At 47.4% G+C, this 18,771-nt stretch overlaps 1 protein-coding gene across 4 annotated transcripts in view; it reads left to right on the top strand.

Moving 5' to 3' along the window:
* Positions 1–18,771, top strand: part of LOC142571526 (uncharacterized) — a 541,018-nt gene that overhangs the window by 21,842 nt on the left and 500,405 nt on the right. The window contains exon 2 of one of the 4 annotated variants that reach the window (XR_012825899.1): positions 14,226–15,826. The exons of the other annotated variants lie outside the window; for them this stretch is intronic. The gene's annotated coding sequence lies outside the window, so the exon portion shown is untranslated. Of the gene's footprint in view, positions 1–14,225; positions 15,827–18,771 lie in introns of those variants that run through there. 4 annotated transcript variants of the gene reach the window in all.

Raw genomic sequence — 18,771 nt, forward strand, 5'->3', positions numbered from 1 at the left:
GAAGACGCCACGAACAGAGAATATTGGTGAAAAAATACAGTAAAAGTGAGAAACAGAAAACAGAAGAAAACGGAAATGTTTGTTAATGAGCTTGCCATACCTTCCAGTATTCTTCTTCTAAAAAAAAAAAAAAGAAAGAAAGAAAAGAACGTTTACAGCGTAGCCTTTAACTTCTCGTCGTGAGGGGCCCATTCATTGTATGTATTACCTCTGTGAATGTGACGCTTGCAAAACACGCAATTGAGGTACCAGTGTCACCTTAACAGTGAATTGTTGTGTGCATTACTGTTCACTGAAACCCTCCATCTGCTGCAGTCCATGTTTTGCTCTACACTCAAAAACAGTTTCACCCTTTTGGGGTGTATATTTGCCACACAACGATAATCGTCATACGTCTTGCTTGCGTTTTTTATCTTGAAAACGCCACGCTCGCTACTTTCCTGTCGAGAATGCTCTGTCATGCTGATAACGTGCATGCCGTTCGTAACTTGGAAGTACCGGGCTCGCAGCATTAAGGAAAGGAAATGCGGACAAGACAGATGACGATTATTGTTGTGTGGCAAATGTACACCCCAAAGGGTGCAACTGTTCTTACACTCTTAAAAAAAATGTACATCCTCTGGGGCTTATCGCCGCCTCGTAATCAGGGTCAGAGTTGATCGCCTGTAGCTGTTACTGTGGGACGATTATTTTGGGCCATTACTTTTTCAGTATCAATGGCCGCGCTGGACTGGCCGATTCTGGCGATAACGCGGGTGTGCCGCTTTTGAGCGACAGGACGGAAGGTCGAATAATAGGAATTGAACAGAATCGTCGCAATATCCCGCGCCTGTACTTCCTTACATGTCGTGCCTAAGTTGTAAGTCCTTGAGCTTTTACTGTCCGGTCTGTATACGGTTACGGCCGTGAACAAAGTCCGCGAACTCGCCTTCAGCCGCCCATCGCTTCGAGCGCGACGAAATCGCGTGAAGTCGCGCGGTGCGTCCGGATGGAAGTGGTAGCATGCGCAACACGAGGTCTGGCTTGGCCTTTACCGCTACAACCGCTCGTTCGGGCACCAGTGCAGTGGAAGTGTGGTTTCTCGTGGAGGTTCTGAAGGTCGTAGAATAGCGTTAGGTTGTTGAGCCGAGGCCACGGCACGGCAATACAATGCCGCTGCTCAAAACCTTAGGGCGTACAGTTCCAGCGAACACCCAAGTTGATCCCCGATGTGTAAAGCGAAATAGCTTCGCCCGTTTACGGCTTTCATAGGAAATGCGCAAATGAAACAACATGAACCGAGGCCCATCTGCCACGGTGGTATAGTGGCTAAGGAGTGCTGCTGCTGAGCACAAGGTCACGGGTTCGATGCCATACCGCGGCTGCTGCCATTTGGTGGCAGAGGAATGCAAACATATAGGTACTCGTTTTGTCGGGTTTACTTTGGAGCCATCCACTACGGCTTCTCCGATAGGCTGCAATACAGCTTCAGGGTGTAAATAAGCCTCCATTAGTTGGAAATTATTATCACGTATAGGCTGTTCACGGTGTTTGATTTGACACCCTGGCTCTTCGGAGTTGTCTTGGTTCAAGATCCGTGCTATGTGCAAATCGTCGGGCTCTTCTGCTCACGATCCCGTGTACTCTTGGTGCAGTGGCTGATGCGCAGTTGTCGCCGTCGGAGAGAAAACGCCGTGTGTACGCTGCTGTTCTCCCAAGGGCGCACCGACAGCATTGGGATAGCTGTAATCTCGTCACCGCGAGCGGCGCATGCAGGAAGTTTGTGGCGCTCCTGACACGGGCCGCTGGAAAATCGCCATTAGCGGACAGCTCCGCCCCTTCGTCCGCAGACTGATGCTTTCCGAGGGGGAAAGTATGCTGGGTGGCAGCTGCAGCTTCACGGTATGCAGGAAGCTGCGGCGATCTTGGCGCAGTTCAGAGGGAAAGCGGCATATTTACTGTGTAGAGTAATGCAGAAATTCGCGAGCGTCTAGTGAGAGGGCTTGCCTGCAGCGTGAAAAGCTCCGATGTTCAATCGTGCACGCTAAGTGAATATAGAGCTCGTGCGTTAAAGCGTAATGTGCGTAATATGCGTATATTTCTCAGCCGAATATATATTGTTACGATCAGCCAGCGGGTGTAGTGCACCTTTCAGTCTCTGGTGCACTACTGCGACGAATCGCTTCGTAAAGCTAACAATGCGTTCCCCTCGGACAGACCTGCGGCGCCAGCAAGGCGAAACGCATTTGACGGATCGACTGTTTGTTGGTTCCTGTCGCCGTCACAGACCAATGGGAGCAAGAAAATCCTGGAAAAGGGTGTTTACGGCATTTCCTCGCGGACTCCGGCAACCGCCACGGTCGTTTGACAGACGCTCCAGCTAACTGCTGGGTCATCCCAGAAACCAAGACGCGCCAGCATGAGTAAAGAGTGGCAATCCGCCGCCGTGGCGCGCGCATCGAGGCACCCTACCAGTCTACGAAGCTCCCCTTCTTTCTGTGTGTCCAGTGAATAAAGGTACCGGAGTGATTGTGTGAACCCTCAACCCGGGCCTTTCGACCACTTGGGACGCTCCTATTGGATGAAGGTGGGACGACAGATTTTCCTGGCCTAGAGATCTAGGAAGGTCAAAGCTGGTTTAAACAGACTTTTTTGGCTTCTCGGTGTGCTTTACTTCAGTCATGCTAGACTGATGAGATGTAACTTTCTCCACTCTACATTCACGTAGATATTGCAACTAAACCCAGTTCTTCTCGTTCTCGATGAGAACACGTTCCTCCCCTGAACATCGTCCTTAGCGTGTATGAGTCGGACGACGGCATGGGCCAGCTACCCCTTTTTGCATTATTGACTCCAACTCTTACAATTTGTAGACGCTGTGGCCATGCTAAACGTGCTTCGCGTGGTCGTTGGATATTTACGTTTTATTTGCAGGACGCATGTGCACAGTATCCTCAATATGTGTGCACCGACATGGCTGAATAGCATTGTCCAAACATTCGGCTTGACGGTGGTCAAGCCGCATGTCAAGCCGGCTTGACGGTCTTATTGCGGTGGTAGCACGTTTTTTTTTTTTTTAAGTGAAAGAAGAGGATGAGAACCGATTTTTTTCCCGCCATGTTCGTCCCGTCCTCTACAACTCACCCACCTGTCTTAATTACGGAACTTGTGTCCTCGCAAATAGCCGCCGGGTTCTTATGTGATCCCCTTTGGATATTACTGTTTTACAGGGAAGAAAGGCAATGTCGAAGCACAATAGTTATATGTACCATGCTGGTGTATCAACCGCAGTGATCGCTGTGTTGAGTAACGCCATAGGCCTCATACAGTAGGACAACTTAGACATAGCATAGCAATTTTGAGTCTACCAGAATTGAAATGCGTGGGAACGGTGCCGGCGGCTTACGCTAATATCTTACAACGATTGGCACTTTGACCTTTCGGGGTTGCTTTGGGTTGGCCGCACACGAGCACGCGCTTTTATGTTTCAGTTCCCACGCCAAGCGATCAGATAGGGAGAAGATTGTTTCAATTCACGCTGGCAGTCCACTGATGCCGGTCTCCTCGCCAAGTGGAAACCGACACAGCCAAAACAGTTCACAACGCGTACGCACACTGCGGCTGATGATGCACGTCGCTTGTTTGCGCCGAAAATTTACACGTATTCCAGCTACTGCTGCACCGAAGGGCTACACAGTGGTTCCCCGAATACCTTGTATGAACTGACATCACAAATCTCAAGGAGAAAGAGCTAAAGCATATTCAAATCGTTCCGCAGCACGCGACAGGAACACATTCAAGCATCGCCGCGCCGGCTCGCACAAGCCACGAGAGGAGGAAAGGGTCGCAGCGCGCCCTTTCCTCCTCGCCCGATGAAAAGGTCTATACGCCGGTATCGAAGCCTGGGCTTTTCTTTTTTTGAATATTATGTGGTACTTAAGAGATGTTGTCGCCGTTAGTTGGCGCCGGCTACTCCTTTCCTTGTGAAGATCGAAATAAAAATAATGAACTTACACGCATTAAAACTGAAAGTCAACTCCAAATCATAAAAATACAAGGTCTGGTAACATAAGTACTCTAATGCCACACTAAAACTGAAAGTCAGCTCAGAAACACAACAACAGAAAGTCCATTCGCATAGGTGTACTAAAGTAAACCCAAAGCCCGGTCACATAACTAGACTAACATCAAGGCACGTAAGAAAGCGCGAATTAGATTCAAAGGAAAGCTACACCCAGGCATTGGATTGGCCAAAGTAGGGTTTAAAAGAAATTTATAGAAGGAGCTTATCACATTTAAACACTCTACTCAATAGTTTCCGAGAACATTGCACGCTTCTAGAAATATTTGAAGGGCCAGTAACGCTCGTCTTTGCAATGACTATGTTGGCCATGGGCGAACATATTCAAGAGTGCCGCTTCAGCGAAATGTACCACACAATACCGCACTATAGGACATCCGTCTCTTTAGTACGGAATATGACGTAACATCACAATGAAGAACAGTGCGCGCCGATGGAACACTTAATTAGTTAATTTCCTTATAGATACTGTATCCTGTTTTCTGCACGGTTAATTAAATCAGCAGTAATTTTCGCAAACCGCCCACCTCGTCTAAGTTTGACGTAAAACGCACATCATGGTGGCGCTAGCCTGCGCTAACTGGGACAAGCGCCTGCACCTGCGAGGAGATGCGAGTTAGTGTCTGGGCATCTGTCCGGTGATAGATAATGCAAGTGTCGAGTATTGGCGCGTTGTGAGCAAAACTTGAAAGTGATTATATATATATATATATATATATATATATATATATATATATATATATATATATATATATATATATATGAGCAGCTTTTTAAACAATCATAGCGTGTTATCTCCTAGCCAGTATGGTTTTGTGCCGAATCGGGGTACGCAGTTGCTGCTTGAAGATTTTTCCGATACACTAAGCTATACGTTTGAACACAACCAGATTGCTTGTGCACTGTTTCTAGACGCCCGCAAAGCATTTGACAGCGTCTGCCATGGTATGCTGCTAACCAAACTTTCTTTGCTAGGCTTTCGGGGTGCGTTTTTGCGGCTTCTGAGATACTTCTTATCTCATAGGCACGAACTTGTGTCTATTGGAAAATTTCGTAGCAACCTGACCGAAATTAAAGCTGGCGTCCCCCAAGGTTCAATTTTAAGTCCGTTATTATTTAATTTATATTTTAACGATTTATCTAATGTTGTGAACGTCAAATTATATCAGTAGGCTGATGACACTGTCCTTGTTTCACACGCTCGAAGTTACACTAACGCCATCTCTTCTTTACAAATGGCAACAACATAAGTGATGGACTGGTTTCCGAATAATGTAGTCCATATCAATGCGTCCAAAACTCAACTAATCTGTTTCCACAACCCTGTAAAGCAAGTTACCCTATCGTCCCCATTATATTTGCACACATCACATTGCAATCCCTGTTCGTGAGCCCCTGTGCAATACGCTTGTTCAATTAAATACCTTGGTGTCTTTTTTGACAGTGATTTATCCTGGAACTCTCATCTCGCATATATATGTCAAAAACTTCGCGCAGTGTCTTGTGTTTTCTATAATATTAAATGTTACATGCCATTGTCTGTCCGAAAGATTGTAGTACATGTCTTATGTTACAGTCTAATCCGGTATGGGATATCTACATATGGTCATGGCGCTCAACATCTGGTAAACCGGGTCAACTCCATCCTTCGTGGCATTCTGAAGCATGTTGCTTATGATGTCTCCCCCAAATCTGATGTGTTCAAAACTTTGTCTTTACCTGATTTCAATTCTTTGCTGCTAGAAACTGTTATCTTAAAGCATTTTGGATAAGCCAGTACAAAATTCCTTATGTGCCTGTTCGTTCCCTGAGACCAGAGAATCCTTACGTTACACCCCGCTGTAAGACGAGATATGGTCGAAGACTCCGTAACTATTATGTCCCAGCAATGTTTAATTTACTTCCTCAAAGCATACAAGATCTGAAAACGAAATATGGTCTTAGAAAGGCTCTTAGACACATTATTGCGTGATGGGAAGCCTGTCATGTTTGTGTGTTTTTTTTTTCTCACTGTTGTCTGATAACGTGTTACTGATGGCTCTGTCGCTGTCTGCCAGGCACTGCCGTTCAAGCCCACTGCGGCTTTGGCAGGCCCGATTCTTCCACTGTAGGATTCTCAAGTCATCAATAAAGTATTATTATTATATATATATCTTTAGCGAGATATTATATTTAAAAGATGTCCCGAGACCTATTCGGGGAAGAGGGAAGGATAAGGCAAAATAAGGCTCTCCATCCATTTATGCGCGCATGCGCAAGTGGTACGGGAGTTCGCTTTCAAACGACGCTGCATCATGCGAATTTGAGAGCAGCGATAAGCCGAAACAAAGGGCATTGGAGATGGTTGCGGGAGATTCGCGTCGGTATTATAAACCTGGCGCACATCCGTAACAGAGGAGCTCACTTGCAGGACGGGGATATCAGGAACTTTTGGGCGAAGCCGGAAAGCTTGAAATCCGAAAGGACAGCTCCGGTGCCCCGGGGCGCAGACGAGGCAAAAGGGACCGAGTCCTCGAACTGCGATCACTGGTGCGATTGACTGCTTCCACCGAGAGGCAGGTAGTGTCGGGACAGGGAAAAGGGAGTCCCAGTACAAGTGAAGGGAAGGCCGGGACTCTCTAGACGGTACATACCTCCAGGGCGCGCGGTGTTCTCTTGCCTGGAGTCCATTCGGAAGCTTTTTATGGTATGCTAGCGCCAGAAACCCTCGGGTTTCCCGGAAGTCAATCTTTTCAGCCATGTTTTCAGCATAGTGTACGGTTGTTTAACCGCCTTTGCGCGTGGCTGCTCCTTGCGGTTGGTGCGCTGTACATGTCGCGCAGATTGTTGGCTGTTTGTGCGTGTCTGTTTACCTCGCTGTTTTGATGATTGTTCAGGATATTCTCAAAAATGAGATTATTATAGCGCTCGGGGACCTGTCTTAAGTGTAAAACGTTTTCGGGGAGAGGAAAGACGCTTTCACTTCTCTTTTTTTCTTCTTTTTTTTTTTTACGTGCCAATTTAAAACCACTTTCTGATTATGAGGCACGCCGTAGTGGAGGACTCCGGAAATTTGGAACACCTGGGGTTCTTTAACGTGCACCTAAATCTAAGTACACGGGTGTTTTCGCATTTCGCCCCCATCGAAATGCGGCCGCCGTGGCCGGGATTCGATCCCGCGACCTCGTGCTCAGCAGCCCAACACCATAGCCACTGAGCAACCACGGCGGGTGCTTTCACTTCTCGACGAGGATAGCAGGTCCGAGAGACACAACGTAGACGGGGACGTCGGCCAGTGTTCTCTTGGCCTTTCACCGCGTAATGGATACACGTTCGATTCTTTATTCTTCGCAGCATGGCTTGCTAGTGAGAGCCAGTAATATATTTATTTAACTGGAGGCAGCGAAATTTATGCAGGAAAAAAAGAACATTGCTAGTTTTTACACTTTCAGACACAGATGCCGACTGACGCAGAGACGTGCTTGATGACTTGCGATTTATGTTTTTTTTTCTCCTTTCACATTTTATTCCCTTTACCCCTTTCCCAACACAGGGTAGCCAGCTGGTACTTACACTGGCTAACTTCCTTAACTCATCTCTCTCTCTCTCTCTCTCTCTCTCTCTCTCTATTGATGACTGTGATGGTTGTTTGTGAACGCTCGCTGTATACGTTTTGCCCCTGTAGGCACACGGCCAAGGTGAAGACGTCCGCGTAGGCTTTTTTGTGTGAGGTCGTGGGACTTGCCACTCGAAGGACGCGCTTTGCCGTGAAATGATGTGGGTAAATCCCACGCTCTGAACTTATTTGCTGTGCCTCAAGCAGATATCACGTGCGCGGCAGCTGTATATGTAGATGTAGCTCCTTGAATTTAGTGGCTAATACTCACTCTGGGAGATTGGCCAAGGGTCGGGTAGTTCGAGATAAAATAAAGGATGGGAAATGTAATGAATAAAACAAAAAGCAAAAGCTTTCTGCAGGTGCTGGTTTACCGCGTCGTCGTCGTTGTCACCTAGCTGCTTGGCTGGAGATCATGACTTCCTGATTAACCTCACAAATCGTCTTGCATTGCGCTGACAGCGAGCTCCGTTGAGCCTTGCGCGTCGCTTTACTGAAGTTTTGGATCGCAGGGCTTGTAGCGAGCCTTTTTGCGAAGCGAAGCTATTGCTACATGTGGTTGCCACTAACGCCGATCTCCTCTAATACGTACACAGTGAGTAAAGCTTGCTAATACGGCCTGATGTGCGCATTGGAGGACACTAGAAAGTAAACACGGCGTCGTGCAGACATTCATTGACTAATGCTCCATGCGCGCTTCCTCGCATTTCTTCGTCACAACAGCAAAGTAGCTGTCTTCGAAATGGAGAGAGACAGAAATGCTGTGCAGGCTTAGGCGCAGTTTCTGACTTCTAAGAAGAAAACGATGGCCGCCCACAAAGCGGATCTGGCAAGCTAGAGATAACGTGCATAAGGCAGGTAAGGTTTCGGTCCGACGGCGCGGAGCGCTTCGCTTATATGCGCACCGTAGGGAGGTGCGTTTTTTTTTTTTTTTTGCTTAAACTGAGCTCGCTAATCAACTGTTACGTTGAACAAACGTTATAGTTCCTTGCTATGACGCACTTTTTTTATTTTTAAAGAAACAAACTACGGACCTTCTCGCTATTTTCTTTAGACACTTAACAAGAAGCATATATGGCTAAGTTATAAGGTTTCAAAATGGCAGCGTTCTCTAGACTTCAAAAAAGCTTTCAACTTCTTGGTGGTGGTGGTGGTGCGCAGGAGACGATTATCAGGCATGCGTAAAAGTTCGCAAGGTGCAGGATTGTCTGAGCTCGATCACAGCAAATTTGCAAGGCTGCTTATACGTACTACACGGAGACATGCACGGGTACAGGTGGCTTGGGTTTTTTGCTAGGCGTGAAATTCTCTTTGTACTTAACGATCGCGAGCGAGCGCGCTTACCACAAGCGCTCCTAGTAAAAATAACTAAAGAAAGACTTCAACAATGTAATCAACAGTGGGCGAACAGGAATAGGAGCCTCAGTCCGCAGAGCCAACGTTTCGGCAAGAGGCCTTGTCTTCCTCATGGCAACGAAGCAACACACGAGAAGTGCTCGTTTCACTCTCTATACTTTGGTATTCACCACCACTGCGCACCACTCCTGGCGCTGTTAAACACAAGTAATCTTTGTTCCGGGTAGGACTGGTTATATATATAGTTCCTGGCGTGATTGCAGCGCCGAGCACCGAAGTGCGCGAGTGAAATATACCACGAGACCTGTCAAGTTTTGGGGAACACCGGTAGTCTCCCATCGAAATGTGGGCTGTACCTCCTCTCCTCAGAAAAAGTTGGGCAACTTCGGCAGCGCGACAACGTGAGTCCGTGGAGTTGTTGTTACCCGCCGTGTCTTTCTTGTTCTTTTGTCTCCTGTATTTTCTGGTTTCTAACTGCTTACGCGTCCTGCCTTGGCTTGATGTTCGTGCTGGGCTTTGAATTTATCTGTCACTCAGACATGTAAATGTTTGGAATGATAAACGTCATCGTGCGACTGAACTGAGCAGCGCCCAAGTATTTACACAGTGTGCGTTCCCGGTTCATCTTAGAATTCGATGCTGCTTCCGGTAGTTTGTATTTTGTCCGTTTTGTGTGCCCCTTACGTCGTTCGATCGCTGTCCTTGACTTCTTGTCTGGTTGTTATTATTTCGTGTATTTTTCGGCCCGACGTTTAGATTTTATCTTGCCGTGTCAGCATTTTGACTTCGTAGCGACATAGCAAGTTTAGAGGGGAGCGACTCAGAGGACCTTTTTTATAGAAGGTGCTGAAAGCTTGCTCGGCGCATGGCCTCCCATGCTATGTACTTTCATATAGGGGATCTGAACAAACACTACTGGAGCTGGCAGTGCGGAAATGGCGTTTCCTTTTTGATATTCATCCATTTTTTTCCAGCCGTCATTGAAGTCTTGAGGTTGCAGCTTAAGGTGAAAAGCGAAGTGCATAGAGCCTGCACCTTGTGTAAAGATTTTTACTCGGCTTTTTCTCACACGCATATCGTTTTGATTCCCGAAACCTGGAATATAGAGCATTTCAGCGTTTATATGGTCTTCCATGTTTAGGCTGTTTCGCTGCAACGCCTCAAGAACGAGTCAGTTGTTTCATTTTGTTGCATTGAGCTGTTAAGAGCATTAAGGCTGTATAGCTTTCAGGCCGCATTTGGCCCATGGATCAAAACTAATACCATAAGAGCGCGCCGATGATCGAGGCACCGCTGGTTCGAGGCGGGTCGGCCTACCAGCCTGCGATCCCGAATGGACAACTTGCCGACGCATGAGTTTATTGCCTCACAGCGGCCAGAGGTACACGGAACGCGCGCGGCGACGAGGTTGTACCGCCTTCCTTCGGCTGCCGATCATTAGTAAGCCTTGACGAAGGCCGCGGTCATTGATAATGCGGAGCCACGCAAGGCGATGAAATGCTAGACGCCCGCGTAGCGGTGGCGTGGCCCATTTGGCATCGCATCATGCTTGGCGCCGTCTCGAACGGTGAGACCGCCACCGAGCGGTAATGGAGGCCGTATGCACCGTTGCCGCGAAATTGAGTCTAGGGGCAGCCTGCTCGACTGCCTATATACCTTCCTGTTGTAATTTCCTACGTTGTGTTAGCTTTCCACTGTGGCAGGGGGACGGGGTGGTACACGGGCTGTAAACACGTGACTGACGCGAGGGGTGTGAGGGTAGGCGGGGGGGGGGGGGGCGGCGCAGTGAGTTGAGTCCTCTAAAGGAGCAAACACAATCGGGAGGCTAGGACCCGAGGCGGTGGCATCCGGCAGCGCCTCTTATTTGCCAGTTTTATTTCAATTTTAGTCTGCAAAGAATGCAATACCTTTTAAAACCGCCCCATCGCGTCCCCCGAAAAGGAAGCTTCCGCCTTTCTTTTGTGCGCTTTCGGCACCGACGTTCACCGGACCACTTTGAAAGCTGCAGCAGCTCTGTTTGGTCACTGCTTTCGCGTGTTTATTCTTTGCATTCGCTGAGTCAATATTTGTGCGTGTTTTTCGCTCACTTCTGTTCTCCCGCTCGCTTCCTTTCTTGGGAACCTGCAGTGGACGCCGTTCAGACGTCCTACTCTGTCGCTTCTCGAGTCCTTGCGACGTGCGTCATTGTTCGTAGCTTATTCGAGAAAAAAAAATTAAGAGAGAGTAGGGCAAATTATATTGTTAATGAAATGTTATGAGGCATAGTCGAACTGGGCTTCTCGCCTGAGTGAAGAATTTGCGGTCTATATTATTTTTGTTCCCTTATTTTTCACTCTGAGATAAAGTTGCAGTTTTGTTGTCGCACGTAGCTTGACTTGTTGTACAGTCATTGTAAAATTGAAAAAATCGCGGAGCTGCCGCTGGCATAGTAGCGTACTGAAGCGTTCTTTGCGTCGTGTGTGGCAATCGCAGTTACCTGTAGTTCTTCGTTGAAGTGCTAAAGTGTCGCAGGTGGTTAGTGTGGCTGCCTCTTCCTCATGGGAAGTAACTATAACATACATTGAGATATGTAAAGTTTTTCGGGACATGGATTATACAGCCAAACTGGTATAACAGCATTGTAACCAGACCTAAGCGTGCAGAAGAGCGCCCGCGTAATATACGTGCATAGTAAGCATCCGCGACCAGTGAAAGTTAAACAGAGGTTGCATCAAGACAAGAAAGAGAATTTATTTGAGAGAAGGCAGGGAGGTCGGTTTGGAACTAACGCGCATTAGCAGAGAATTTTGCAGAAAACATGGGGCGTTTCCTCTTGTAGGCAGACGAAGTTGTAAAAATCTGGATTAAAATTGGAAATCGTGATGTCATTCTCGTTAGTAATGATAATAATAATAAAACTTTTGGACGTTTAGAACCATGTTTTAAGATAACTAAGATTAGGAGCGTAACGATAATAATCACGTTTTATTTGCTATTGATGGTTGATTTACCCAAAGGGTAGAGGAATACCGGGGTGGGAAGCGAAGTGGGCCAGCCGTCGGCCAGCTGATCGGAATAAAATTTTGATTTCATACAGAATATAGGACCTTGCAGAACGTACTGGAGAAGATACGCAAACTTGGGGTAGTTTGAGCAGCCACCATAAAAAATATGAAAATCGCAATAATTGGAGCCCGCAGCAGAGATGCTAGAGAGACTAAAGCTGTATCTATATATGAAAGCGTGCGTGTTTCTTAGTTTTCTCTGTATTCATCGACGATCTGTCTTCTATAATTACCACTCAAATATTTTAATGTTTCAAAAAAATAAAATTGGGGTTTTACGTGCCAAAATCAGGATCTGATTACGAGGCACGCCGTATAGTAGGGGACTCCGGAATTTTTTCGACCAGCTGTGGTTTTCTTTAACGTGCACCTAAATCTAAGCACATGGGTGTTTTCGCATTTCGCCCTCATCGAAATGCGACCGCCGCGGCTGGTATTCCATCCCACGACCTCGTGCTTTGCAGCCCAACGCCATAGCCACTAAGCAGCCATGGCGGGTTTAATGTGTTTATAAGTTCATATATTGTGTTCCTGCTTGATGCTTTAAAAACTTTATTATTATTTATATTCATATATATGTATGGTGGCACAGCGGGCACGGGGAGCGGCGATCAGGAAGCTGGGTTTTGGACTCCGTTGGTCCGCGCTCCGGACAGTAAAAACAGAGATGATGACGTAGAGGTAATGAATGCAACCGTAACTAGGCTGGCTTCAAAGGCAGCAGTTGAAGTGGGAGTCAAGGCACCAAGTAGGCAAGCTCACCCAAGTAACAAAGGACCTAATAAATAAACGACGACAACCTTTGCTTGTCTCCCGCACTCTGTGTCGTCTCTGAGAGCCTCAGCAGACCACTGGCTCTGAGGCCACGGCCGTGAGCCCACAATATGTATATTATTTATATTGAATATTATTTATTACTATGTTTCGGAGTGAAACCGAAATATACTTTATCGGTTTTCGGTTCAAGGGTAAAGCCGGCAATCCGAAACAACCGATGCCAGAAACGTCAGCATTAGCGCATATCTCAGGCAGGGATAGCGCGAGCGATAGCCGGTCGAGCGCAGCACCAATCTGAGCCTGCCGTTCCGTGCATTAGCAGATCGGCAGGGTAGCAATACCCAGGGCTTGCACGCTTCGTTTTGTACGTGTACCACCCTTTGTTACCGAAGTTTTATCGTTCGTGTATGTTCGTATAAGTTTGTTTTTTCGGGACAGCCGCTTCGCATTTTGGCGAGTACCCTCGATGACGTGTCGCCGCTGAGATCATGTTCAGTGCCTTAACTGAAGGCACTGAGCACGAATTCAGAATTTATTGTTCACTTATTGAGAAAAATAAATGAGAAATTATTGAGAAAAAAAATTTAATCACGGTGGTTTACGCGCCAAAAACACTTTCTGATTATGAGGCACGCCGTAGTGGAGGACTCCGGAAATTTTGACCACCTGGGGTTCTTTAACGTGCACCTAAATCTAAGTACACGGGTGTATTCGCATTTAGCCCCCATCGAAATGCGGCCGTCATGACCGGGATTCGATCCCACGACCTCGTGCTCAACAGTCCAACATCATAGTCACTGACCAACCACGGCGGATTATGTTTTTATCGTTACATTGCATCGAAAATTTTGCATGCGAGCCAAAACTGTTATGAACCGTTACGGATCTTTTTTTTTTTTTCGTTCCGTAGCAGAACCAGATCGGATTTTTTTTTTTTTGCAGTAGAATTAAACTAAAATCAGAACGAAAAATATTTCGTTCCGACACCCTGCATGACAGCTCCGTTGGTTTTTGATCAGTGATCGCATATTTGTGTAAGTCAGCTGCTAATTATATTTTTTTTATTTCTTGCTGTCTTTGTTTCTTTGAGCAATGCTTTGATAGCAGATGTCTTGTCCCACGTCTTGACCCGAACCCGTTCTCCTCGATTCGTTTCGCTGTTGGTCCCACCACATGCAAGCTTCGCCTTTCGTAGTCGTTTGGGTTCTCTTGTTGACGTCGTTTTTTTGGAGAGCAAAGACAGTGGCGCCCGAATGGGAGAAAGAGATTTAATGGGAAAGGGCACTATTTCTGCTTCCCTGCAGGAAGCACGGCTCAGCGCCCCGTCGAATGGGCAGCCTGCACTTGCAGCCTTTTGACCTTTCGTTCTGCTCGCTTGTCTTCTTTTGTCCAGTTGCTAGCAGCGGTCAGGGGACAAGCGCTTGGCTCTGTTGAGGCCCTGTGGTTGCACAGTGAATGATGAAAAGGGTGAGTTTCTTCCAGAAAATCGAACAGCTTCGTAGTGCTGACGTTCAGTACATTTACCAGTATCGTCCATGAACCCCTTCCGGTATCATTCCGAGTGTTTCAGCACATTGTTTTCCAAGCCAAGCCGCTAAATGAGTGACATGGTTAGCTCTCTCTATTTTTTTTTTTCAGACACACAGGGACTACCACCTGCTGCGGTAGCCCAGTGGCTATGGCTTTCTGCTGTTGAGCACGAGGTCGCGGGTTCGAACTCCTATCGCGGCGGCCTTATCCCAATTTCATATGCTGCGTTTTGGGTTGGTGTAAAAGAATGCCGCCTGGTCGAAATCGGAGATACTGAGCACTCTGAAACTTGGCCAGCTCCGCAAGCCTTGACGCCCGTTGTGCCCTTACCCCACTATACAGGGTAGTGGGAAAAGGAGACGAAATAAAGATCGTCAAAATCCGAAGTCTCGCATGAGCAACGAAACCTTCGACGCAAATTAATCAGCCCAGGGAAACATAAAAGAAAAGGAAGAAAGAGAAGAGGCTAAATTCTATGACAACGAGCGCAGTAGATGAAAAATTGAACATGAGGGTATATGTTGTGCCTGATGTTAAAATGAAATCCTGTCGCAAGCGAGAAGTTTGCGACACACTCAAGCGAATGGCAATGCCGCAAATGAGAGTGAGAAAGTACTCATTATTACTGCGACATGCAGATCAGACTAAACATATACCAAGTGAACAATGGTAAGTATATTTTCCGCTACAGAGAGACATATTAAGGTTGCTGGCTGCAAAAAAAGTCCAAGGATGAGACCGAGTTTGCTCCGAGGGCATCTTTTGTGACCTTTGTCGAACGAGCCTCTAACTTATGGGATCTGGCCATGTAGAAGGGCACGCGAAGTGCCTAAGCGGAGTGGTCTCATCGCAGCTGTATTCTTTCTTGACTGAGTGGTTAGTCGGGCTACAACGCCCGCAAGGGCAAGTCTCGCTGTGTGCGCGCACCAACCGATGTGTCTGACGTCAATGCTGACGTTATTCCAGACTTCAGCGCATAATCAACACCGCTTCTACATCCTTCCCTCTCGATATGTCAAGGAATTCCCGACGTATAAGGACAGCGCCGGATACTTCCCGATCAACGCTTTCTGTATGTTTGCGGCGCCCGACAGCCTCGTGGCATCTTTTGTTTCCTGCTTTGCATGGGTTTGTTTGCAGGCTGCTTGGATGGTCCGGACATGTCGCGTCGTCGGAAAAACTTGGCATTCACATCCTGTGGCTGTGTGACCCCATGCATCGTTTTCTTTCTAGTTTCCTTAGCGATTGAGCAGGACAGAGGGCGATTGTGCACGAAACGAAAGGAGGGATCGCGCGATAAGGTCGCGCCGCGTGAAGGAAACGCCAGGACCGTTGGATCGCGTCAGGAAATACAGGAATAGCCGACTCCATTTAGGGAATTGGACAGCTCGCTGACGCCCTGAAGAAGTAGCGGGAGGCGGCGAGCTTGTATGTATGTGTCCAATCCGGAGGGTGCTGTGGTGCTGCTGGACGTGGCGGACGTCACGTGAACGGCTTTTTTTTTTCTTTCTCGTGCACTTATACGGAGCACGATTATTTCTTTCTTTCGTTTCTTTCTTTTTTTTCTTTTTACCACGTCTGACATGTCCGTCGTGAGGAAAATGGGGCGGTATTCTTTGGTCGTTGGAAGCTGCAGGGAAATGGAAGTCTTAGGATTCGCCATACGCTTGCCTCGTTCATTTTCTTTACTTTGTGATTACTTTTTCTCTTATTCAGCTGTCCGCGTTGGCCCTCGTGCTGCAGGCAGACGGGGCGCATGCCTGGGTTACGTGCGGAGCCCCGGGTTCCTGCGTTGTCTCGAAAGGCCATTGATCTGATAGCGAATGAACGAGGGCGCCAACAAGCAGCGCTTACACTTGCTCATTACGAGCAGACCCAGGTTAGAAGCTTATCGGGGGCAGAATTCACACATAAATTCGTATGTGCTTTTTGCTATTGACTGAAATTCGCTTTTAGGAATAGTTCTAGCGTAAGATATTTTTGTGAATACGGGAACAGATGGCCGAGTCGCCTAATTATTAAAGGCTTTATGGCACTCTATTTTTCATTTAAGAAACAAGAACAACAACAACAAAATTTTTTTACGATAGAAGCTCCCGCACACTTTTCCGGAACTTCAATTCAGAACTGCTTACGCCGTGTGACTTAAAGTGTACGTTCCTATCCCTCGTTTAAGTATACAATTTCCACCTTGGCCGTAGTCTCGCGAGCTCTGCGACTGTTTGTTGAGCTGTGCGTATCAATATATGCTTGACCATATGCTGGTAACTAGGCTAAAATGTCGACTTCCACTTTCTTTCTCTTAATCTCCTTCGGTATGCGTAGGGTAACAAACCGGACATTCGTCTGGTTGACATCGCTTCCGTCCCTTTCTCTCTCTCTTTCGGCTTCCACGGCTTGATGCCTGCATTTTTTTCCTGCTTATTCCCCCACCATACTTGCACTGCTCCTTTCTTCAACCACCTTAACGTTCCCACTCAAAGCTTCTTTATTAATTGTGTGGGCCAGCGCGCTGCAGCTCCGTGCTCCTCGCTGTCGCAGCTCGTTGGCTTCCCGCTGCTGGGTGACGTAAGCATGACGTCGCTTCGAGGGGCGCGGCTTCGCTCTCGCATGCAGTCTCACAGTTTCGCTTTCGTGCACTTTGCCAGCCGAAATTCGTCGTGCCACAGTTCTGCGGGTAATCATACTTTTGCACATGCAAAAGTTGATGTGGCTTGTATGGAGAGCTCGTTTCAATTTCCCAGTAATGATGAGCCCGCTGAAACTAAAAAGGCAAAAATGAATTTTTGTTAATTACCGACTCATTACCACGTGTAAGCCGTCAAGCCGTGGTCGCCACCACTGGCAGAGTGTGTCAGAAGAAACCGTCCTTTTATTTAAAGACGACTATATATTTAAATATTGCTTAGTCTTTGTAGAAACACCCAGTATATTCAGCATGTATTTTGTCTTCGTTTATTACTCCATTAAGCAGAACAAACGTACGCTCACTGACACCTTTGTGTAGGCCAAAGTGCCGGCCCGTATGAGTCTAGGCTAGCGAGTGTCTGTGCAGCGCGAGCAATGGCGACCTTGGGCGAAATTCTCTTCACCCTGTGGTGAGGACAACGCTAGGGTCGGAGAAGTGGCCTGCCGACGATGCAGCGAACGACAGCAAGCTGATGGTGACGACCTTTTAACGCCGTAGTGACGACCACGGCCGTTGCCGTCTTTGTCAGCGTAACGGAAAGGACGGACGAACAAACCACACCGATTTTCGAGCTCTTATCTGCCTTCGCAGTAAACGTGATGAAAAGGGACGATTTGCCTACATCGCCCTTGTTTTGCTCTTAGCGCGCTTGTTATCGGCGATATATAGGATGTTTGGCTTTCGTTAAGGGATAATCTGCTTCTCGTGTGCCTTTTGGATCGGTTACAATATCGCTTAACTGTTTAGAGGCGTTTCTGGGGCCGACGTTCCTCAGCGCTGTGCGTTGCTGCTCGCGTTTGATTTGACACTGATTATGGGATCGCAAAACCGGCTGGAACAAACAGTGTGCACGCATGATAAGCGAGTGGGCGCGCCTCCTCGAAGGAAAGTGTTGTCCCTTTGCGCCTGCACCCAGCGAGTTTATCTGCAATACCCGAAGCGCAGTCCTTTGCTGGAGCCGGCCATGCACTCAAAAGCCGTGCCCGCACGGAGTGATTTGCGCCAGAACTATAGACGCTACACTTGTGCAGTTCGAAGGCCCGGGAAATGCTATCGTTAACTCTGTAGTCGACCCAACGGCCAAAATTGCACCTCTCCTCCGTTCCAACAGTTGAACGGTTTCTCAGTTTTGCCATGAGGCAAGTTGAATTGAATATTTGATATTCAGACGCGTACTTGTTCTTTTTCCTGGGGCCGCATTTCAAGTGCTAACAACTGTTAAAGCTGCGCTAAAGACGCGCCTGCTTGCATCGGAACTTTCACGAATGTTATCGTTAATTTTATATGTTGTCTCGTCTCCGAAACTTGTGTAGTCAGATTGTATGCGCGACGTGAATAGTGTTGCACTTTCTGGAAAGTATACGCGAACGCCAGCCGACACGTCTGACCCGTAGATCGGATTTCGACGATCGACGAGTCTGCTCGCTGCTGTCGTAGTGCTGAGTGTTACTTGTTTTGCTGGGCACAGCTTTTTTCAGTAAACAGTTAGTTTAGTGACTTGCGTTGTGCCACTCAGCTGTTCATCGTCATTACAACGTGACAATATGATTCCCACCTTTGTGGTATGCCTTCTGCAGTGACTTATGCTAGCTTATTACATCCAGAGCAACGCTACCTCTGAAGTGGTCATCCATGGGGTCGAAATCGATTTTAAGCAAAAACAAAATTTCTCACGTCACCGCGTCGATGAGTCGGGGATTCATTGTCCTTCATGCCATAT

The sequence above is a fragment of the Dermacentor variabilis genome, chromosome 2 (genome assembly GCF_050947875.1).
Source record: "Dermacentor variabilis isolate Ectoservices chromosome 2, ASM5094787v1, whole genome shotgun sequence".
NCBI lineage: Eukaryota > Metazoa > Arthropoda > Arachnida > Ixodida > Ixodidae > Dermacentor > Dermacentor variabilis.